Source organism: Acomys minous, assembly GCF_964271855.1.
Source record: "Acomys minous genome assembly, chromosome: 12".
Lineage (NCBI taxonomy): Eukaryota > Metazoa > Chordata > Mammalia > Rodentia > Muridae > Acomys > Acomys minous.
The window spans coordinates 94,933,515-94,941,646 of record NC_140493.1 but is presented as its reverse complement, the minus strand read 5'-3'; positions in this window follow the sequence as shown (position 1 = coordinate 94,941,646).

The window sequence follows — 8,132 nt, the reverse complement described above, 5'->3', positions numbered from 1 at the left end:
GGATCCTTCGGAGCTGTTGACATACGCAGTCTGATTACGGGTATGATGGTCTCAGAAAAAATGCAAACTCCGTCGTGTCCCCAGATAATCCTCAAAATGTGTGTGCGTGAGCAAGGGCGCGCGTTGAAATATAAAAGGAGTCAACACAGGCATTTTAAGGTGTTTGCACTTAAAATAAAAATTTGACAGCCACCGGGTTAAGCAGATGTTCCTTTAGCTCAGGCACTGAAAGACGTAGACTCGGGGCATGAGTTTACTGGCCCGTGTAAGCCTGGCAGTTACCTCAAGATTCACAGCCATCTATAACTCAAGATAGAGGAAATACCCAATCTCGAACTCTGGCCTCCACACAGACACAAAAGAGCAAGTAAGTGTGCAAGAGCATGCTCACGCGCACGTGCATACACACACAGACACACACAGATACAAATACAAATTAGAAAAAAAAAAGATTTGGGATTAGGGTGATAGCAGTGTGCTTGCCTTCAAGCGTGGCAACCTGAGTCAGAACCCATGTGGAAAAAACAGGCATGAGATCTCATATTTGTACCCCCCAGCACTGGGCAGGTACATATATGGGGATCACTGGGCCTCACTGGCCAGCCAGCCTGCCTACCTACTTGGTGAGTTCCAGTAAAGTAAGGCCCTATCTCAAAAGACAAGATGGGGGGCCAGCAAGATGGCTTAACAGGTAAAAGCACATCTCCAAGACTGATTGATAGCCTGAGTCTGATCCAATGAAAGGAATCAACTCCACCAAGTTGTCCTCTGGCCTTCACATGTGTGTTTTTGTACATGGATTTCCATCTGCCCATACAATAAGCAAACAAATAAGTGGGGTTTTGTTTTGTTTTGGTTTAGCTTTTTAGAGTCTTTCTATATAGCCCTGGCTGTCCTGGAACTCACTATGTAGACCAGACTGACCTCAAACTCACAGAGATCTGCCTACCTCTGCTTCCTGAGTGCTGGGATTAAAGGTGTGCATCATCATGTCTGGCTCTGGTTTAATTTTTTGTTTTTCTCCCTGAGATAGGGTTTCTCTGTGTAGCCTTGGCTGTCCTGGAGTCACTTTGTAGACCAGGCTGGCCTCAAACTCACAGCACTCCGCCTGCCTCTGCCTCCCAACTGCTAGGATTAAAAGTGTGTGCCACCACGCCTGGCCTTGATTTCATTTTTTAATTTTAAAAAATGCTGGATGAGTGGTGTGGTTTTCCGAGTTCTGAGACCAGTCTTGTCCGTGGAGGGAATTCCAGGTCAGTTGGGGCTACACAGAAAAACTATATTTCAAAAAAACAAAACAAACTCTAAAAGTAAAGTTGGTGGCATGTGGGTTTTGATACCTGAAGTAGGTGTCCGACCTCCACGTGTCTGCTGTTAGGTAGCAGTTTCCTCAGAGAGTGAAACCTTCCATTCTGTAGGGAAGCTCCGCAGGTAGGAAGGCAAGCAACTCAAAAGAACTGAAGGAAGCCCCTGACTGACTGCATTCACTAGGCCCACACCTGCCAGGTTAAGCAGTAAAAACAGAGTCTCCCTCAGAAGAGCGGCCAAGCTGCCAACAAAACAAAACAACAGAAAAAACAAAGCAAACAAACAATCAAAAAATCAAACAAACAAACACCTCTCATACGTGCCCAGCTGCCTGGAAGAAGCAGAGACTAGCCAAGCTGCCTGAAAGATATGTAGACCAATTAGGCACCTGGAAAGGACATTTTCCAACCTGTTGAGGTGCCTACAAGTTGTACAGTGTGTTCCCAGCTGTCACTCATGCTGGGGTGGTCCCTGGTGACACAGCTTTCTTTGAGTCACTTCTGCTCCTGAAGGCAACTCCTCAGCCGTCATCTTCTAAGTAATCCTAATAGAACTCATTGGTTCACTAAGTTGGACTTCGATGGTCTCCGTACTTTCATCTGGCATGAGTTTTCTATCTGTTGTGAATAGATGCGTGCATTGCATCTCCCAGGGAAAAGTTTTGTCACACAACATATGCACACATACACATGCCCCAACATGTACATGCATACACCTACACACACATAAACATTTGCACGCATTCAAAAAAAGGAGATTTCAGCAGCATTAGCAAGGCCAGTAGACAGTTGCTTGGTTACAAAAGCTTACAGCTCCAGGTTGGCACCAGGTCCTGCTTAAGTCAGAGTCTCCAGAAACCTGGATAAACAGCTCTCTTGTGTTCTTTAAGAGGCAAAATGCTACAAAAAAGAAACCTTGTCTCGGGGAAAAAAAACAAAAAGAAAAAAAAAAGAAAAGTAGTGGCATCTCATTGTTGGATGTTCTTTTGCAGTGTATGTTAAGAAAATACAAAAGAGGCCAGGCGTGGTGGCGCACACCTTTAATCCCAGCACTCGGGAGGCAGAGGCAGGTGGATCATTGTGAGTTCGAGGCCAGCCTGGTCTACAAAGAGAGTCTAGGACAGCTAAGGCTACACAGAGAAACCCTGTCTCAAAAAAACCAAACAAAACCAAACAAACAAAACCAACCAAACAAAAGGAAAGTACAGAAGAGCATTAACGCTTGCCCCAAGCCCAGAGACCTGAGTTCGATCCCTGGGACCCACATGGGTTCAACCTCCCCCAAGCTGTCCTCTGACATTCACGCTTGTGCCGTGGCACACATCACCCCTCTCCCCACATATGTAATAAACATGTAATAATTTAAACAACAACAACAACAACAACAACAACAACAAGTGCTCTGAGCTCCACACCCAGCCAGCATATTCAGTTTTCACTTTCTTGCTGAAGTATCTCTGCCTTCTGTTTGCATTTTTTTTTTTTTTTAGTTATCCAAGCAATTCTCAGCATTCAATCTTTAGGGCAAAAGCATCAGCACCATAGGAAACTTGTTAGAACTCATGGATTTGGGCCCAGCAGTATGTATTTATACAGCCTTCCTGTTGATGCAAACTGAAGTTTGGAAACACTGTTTGTGGGCCAGCATAGTTGCTATGGTAACCTCCAACCATCTGTAGCTACTGAGAGCCTCTAACGTGGCTAGAATACACAGGTCGAACTGTAGATGTTAAGTATACCCCTGTATTCCAAAGACGTACTTGAAAAAAGTGAAATGCCTCATTAATACTTTTTATGGACAAAATTAAAACTATAAATATTTTTTGGCCTGTGAAATTGAGAAAAGCAATGTTAAAGGCAATTTTACCTGTTTCTTTCTAGTTTTTTGAAACATGGCGTGGGGTCCAGAGAGACGGTTGCGTGGTTGAGGTCAGTTATTGCTCTTCCAGCGGACCCAAACTCAGTTCCCAGAAGCCACGTGGCAGGCGATGGGACATCCTCTTCCGACCTTCTTAGGCACCAGCCATCCATGTAGCACACAGACATGCATACAGGCAAAAACAACAGACATAAGCTAAAAAAAAAAAAATTAAAAATGGAGTAATAGTTGAGATTGCTCCATCAGTGAAGGGCTTGCGGCCTCAGCATGAGAATCTCGGTAAGTTCCTTAGCACCTATGTCAAAGCCAAGCATGCCTTTTTTGTTTTTGTTTGTTTGGGTTTTGGGGGGTTTTTTTTTTTTTTGTTTTTATTTTTTGAGACAGGGTTTCCCTGTGTAGCCTTGGCTGTCCTAGACTTGCTTTGTAGACCAGGCTGGCCTCAAACTCACAGCAAGGCCTCTGCCTCCTGAGTGCTGGGATTAAAGATGAGAGCTACCACACCCAGCATGTCTTTTTTTTTTTTAAATGACCCAAGCATGTCTTTTTTTTTTTTTAATGACCCCAGCATGTCTATTTTTAAGACAGGGTTTCTCTGTGTAGCTCTGGCTGTCCTAGAACTCACCCTGCAAACCAGGCTGACCTCGAATTCAGAAATCTGCCTGCCTTTGCCTCCTGAGTGCTGGGATTAAAGGTGTGTGCTGCTGCTGCTGCCACTGCTGCCGCCACCGCCGCTGCCGCCGCTGCCACTGCCCCTGCCTGGCCTAGCATGTCTTTTTGGTTTTTTTGTTTGTTTGTTTGTTTTTGTTTTGTTTTGTTTTTTGAGAGAAGGTTTCTCTGTGTAGCCTTGGCTGTCCTGGACTCGCTTTGTAGACCAGGCTGGCCTCGAACTCACAGTGATCCACCTGCCTCTGCCTCTCGAGTGATGGGATTAAAGGCATGCGCCGCCACCGCCTGGCACATAACTGAGTTTTTGAAGAAACCAAAACTTCCACTACAGGCTGTCGTGGAACTCACTATGTTGCCCAGACTGGTCTGGAGCACCTGCCTCTGCCTCCCAAATGCTGGAATTAGAAGTATCATATTCGGATTGCTCTTGTTTTAACTTCTTCTTCTTCTTCTTCTTCTTCTTCTTCTTCTTCTTCTTCTTCTTCTTCTTCATCATCATCAGTAGTAGCAGCAGCAGCAGTGTGTGTGTGCATGTGAGTGTGTACATGTGTGGAAGTCACAGAACAACTTTCAGGGCCAAATCTTGCCTGACATCTATTTCTATACAGCCTATCTGCGAAATAAAATGTTTAAATATAATAAAGTGGGTACCTGGTCATGGTGGTGTGAACCTTTAATCCCAGCACTTATAGGGGGGCACCATGAAGAGACAGACAGATCTCTGTGAGGTCCAGGCTAGCCTGGTCTAAATTGTGAGTTCCTAGGCCGGGCGTGGTGGCGCATGCTTTTAATCCCAGCACTCGGGAGACAGAGGCAGGCAGATCACTGTGAGTTCAAAGCCAGCCTGGTCTACAAAGTGAGTTCAAGACAGCCAAGGCTACACAGAGAGACCCTGTCTTGGGAAAAAAAAATATTGTGAGTTCCAGGACATCCGGGGCCACATAGTAGTGACATATTTGTCTCAAAAAGAGGTGGGGCCGGGAAAGGAGGATGAGGGCAATACTCTTTGATCTTTCTCATGTATGTATTTTGATATGTACTATACACACACATCATACCCAAGACAAATGTAACGGAAAGTGCACCTCAGCCCAATGACAAGCAGAATGACTTCACACGGTAATAGTCAACTTCTCCATAAGGTGGCGCTCAAACACTCACTGCACTGTATCTCACTGCATTTTATTTGTGTGTGGGAGGGGTGTGCGATAGAGACCCACATGCCACAGTGTATGTGTAAGCACTCAGAAGACTCGGTTCTCTCCTTCCACGTGGCAGGTTCCGTGATCCCATTGCAGTCATCAGACTTGGGGACATGTGTCTTACCCGCTGGGCCGTATGTGGCACCTTGCAAACTTTTTTTTTTTCTTTTTTGAAAAAAAAAAACACCTTTTTTGCTACACAGGGTTTCTCTGTGTAGCCTTGGCTGTCCTGGACTAACTATGTAGACCAGGTTGGCCTCGAACTCACAGCGATCCACCTGCCTTCTGCCAAGTGCTGGGATTAAAGGCGTGCGCCACCACAAACAACAAAAGCCAAAAACAACAACAACACTTACCTTTTTGTTTTTTCTGTGTAGCCTTGGCTATCCTGGAACTCGCTCTGACCTCAACCCAGAAATCCGTGTGCCTCTGCCTCCCAAGTGGTGGGATCAAAGGTGTGAGCCGTCACTGCCTGGCTTCCATATTTATGTTTTTAATCACTAATGAAGTTTGACATGCTTCGTATTTACCAACCAGTCAGTTATTCTTTTAAAATTTATCCATTTGTCCACTTTTCCTAGAAGTCATTGGTGTTTTCTTTTTTCTCTTTTTTACGGGGTGCTAGGGATCAAACCCGGGGTGCCACAAATGTTAGATAAGACCTTTACCACAGCCCCAGCTCCTGCGTTGTCTTGTTGACTGTAGAGTTCTCCGGGTTCAGAGAAATCAGTAGATCTCTCAGGAGAGCTACAAATACTTTCTAGCTTGTAAATGATCTTGCAGCCTTGCTTATAATTTCTGTCCTATATAGACAGGGGTTGTTTGATATTGTCTTTGCCAAATGTATTGCTCTTTCTCTTCTCACCTCTAGAACTTATGTCAAGCTTATAAAAAAATTCTTTTATAACTCAGGATTATGCACAGTACTGCTTGCCATGTTTCCTTCTAGAATTCTTGCGGTCCCGTGCCTTCTACATTTAACTATGTAATACGCGTACATTTTTTAGATAAATATTTAATTATTTATTTTATCTGTATTTGTGTGCCTGAGCATGTGTATGTGTGGCAAATGTGTCCTAGTGCTCTCAGGGGCCAGAAAAGGGCATCAACTCCCATAGGCCTGGAGTTACAGGTGGTTGGGAGCTGCCCGGCATGGGAGCTGGGAACCGAATGCAGGTTCTCTGGGAGAGCGGTGTGTGTTCTTAACCACTGAGCTTTAGCTCCAGGCCCTTAAATCTGTTTTTATTTCTACTGTGTGTGTACATGTGTGTGTGGTACCGGGACCTCAACACACCTGGCAAAAAGTCGGCCATTGAACTATACCCCCAGCCTGAGTCTTACCTTTCCCCCCAAGAGTTATGTCCTTATTCCAACACCACTTACCAGGCTGGGCGTGGTGGCGCATGCCTTTAATCCCAGCACTCGAGAGGCAGAGGCAGGCAGATCAATGTGAGTTCAAGGCCAGCCTGGTCTACAAAGTGCGTCCAGGACATACTAGGCTACACAGAGAAACCCTGTCTCGAAAAACCAAAAACCAAGAACAAAACAAACAAACAAACAAAAAGCAAAAAACAACAACAACAACAACAAAAACCCCAACACCACTTACCTTAACCCCATTGGTTCTGTTTTATTTAACACATACTAAATTCTTGAAAACACATGAATCTATGACTGACCTCTATTCTGTTCCCTTGGCCCATTTTTCTATATCTGTAGCAATAGCACACTGTGTGATTTATGCAGACTGAGACGATTTCTTTCTTGTAAGGGCGTTGGTGGGGTGGATGCGTGTGAGTACAGGTGCCTACAGAGGTCAGAAGTGTTGGCTGCACCTGGAGGTGGAGTTAGCCTTAGAGGCGCTTGTGTGAGCTGCCTCCTACGGATGCTGGAGGCCAACTCGGGTCCTCTGCAAGGGCAAGTACTTGCTCTTAAAGTGCTGAGCCATCTCTCTAGCCCCTTAAAATATTTCTAATGTCTAGTAGGGCTACTTCTTTAAAATACCATTTTATACTTCCACAAATTTATTAATCGATACGATATTGATATAGCATAAATTTATTTCCTCAAGGCCTTTCAGTATGTTCACGGTGTCACACACTCATCCCTCCATTTGGCACCAAAACCTTTCACCATTCCACAAGGAAGCCCCACACCCAATAAGTGGTTTTCTCTCCATTCGCTTCTTCCATGTTTTTAAATATTTGTTACATGTTTAATATTTATCAAAATATTAACATTTAACTTATGTGTAAGTGTGTGCACCTCCGTGTCTGCCGTGTGTATGTAGATGTCTACAGAAGCCAGAAGAGGACATCTCTAGGAGCTGGAATTACAAGCAGTTTTGAGCAGCTCGTGTGGGTGCTGGCAACCGAACTTGAGTTTTCTGGAACGGCAACAATCACTCTTAACTGCCGAGCCATCTTTCTAGCCCCTCACACTAGCTTTTTTGTTTGTTTGGGGTTTTTGTTGTTATTGTTGTTGGTTTGGTTTGGTTTGGTTTGCTTTTTCAAGGCACAGTTTCTCCATGTAGTCTTGGCTGTCCTGGAACTCATTCTACAGACCAGGCTGGCCTCGAACTCACATAAGTTGTCCTCTGACCCCACCAACACACACGCACAGGAAAATTATAATAGTTTTTTTTTTTTAATAAAAAAGAAACAATGGGGCTGGAGAGATGGCTCAGAGGTAAAGAGCACTGACAGCTCTTCCAGAGATCCTGATTTCAATTCCCAGCAACCACATGGTGGCTCACAACCATCTGTAATATAACCTGATGTCCTTTTCTAGCCTGCAGATGTACATGTAAACCACTATATAAATAATACATAAGTGTTTAAAAAAGAAAAAAAGAAAAAAAGAAAGAAACAATGGGGCTGGAGAGATGGCTCAGCGGTTAAGAGCACTGGCTGCTCTTTTAGAGGACCCTGGTTCAATTCCCAACACCCATGTGGCAGCTCACAACTGTCTGTAACTCCTGTTCCAGGGGATCTGTCACCCTCACACAGACATATATGCAATCAAAACACCAGAGTACGTAAAATAAAAATAAATATTAAAAAAGAAAAAGAGTCGCTT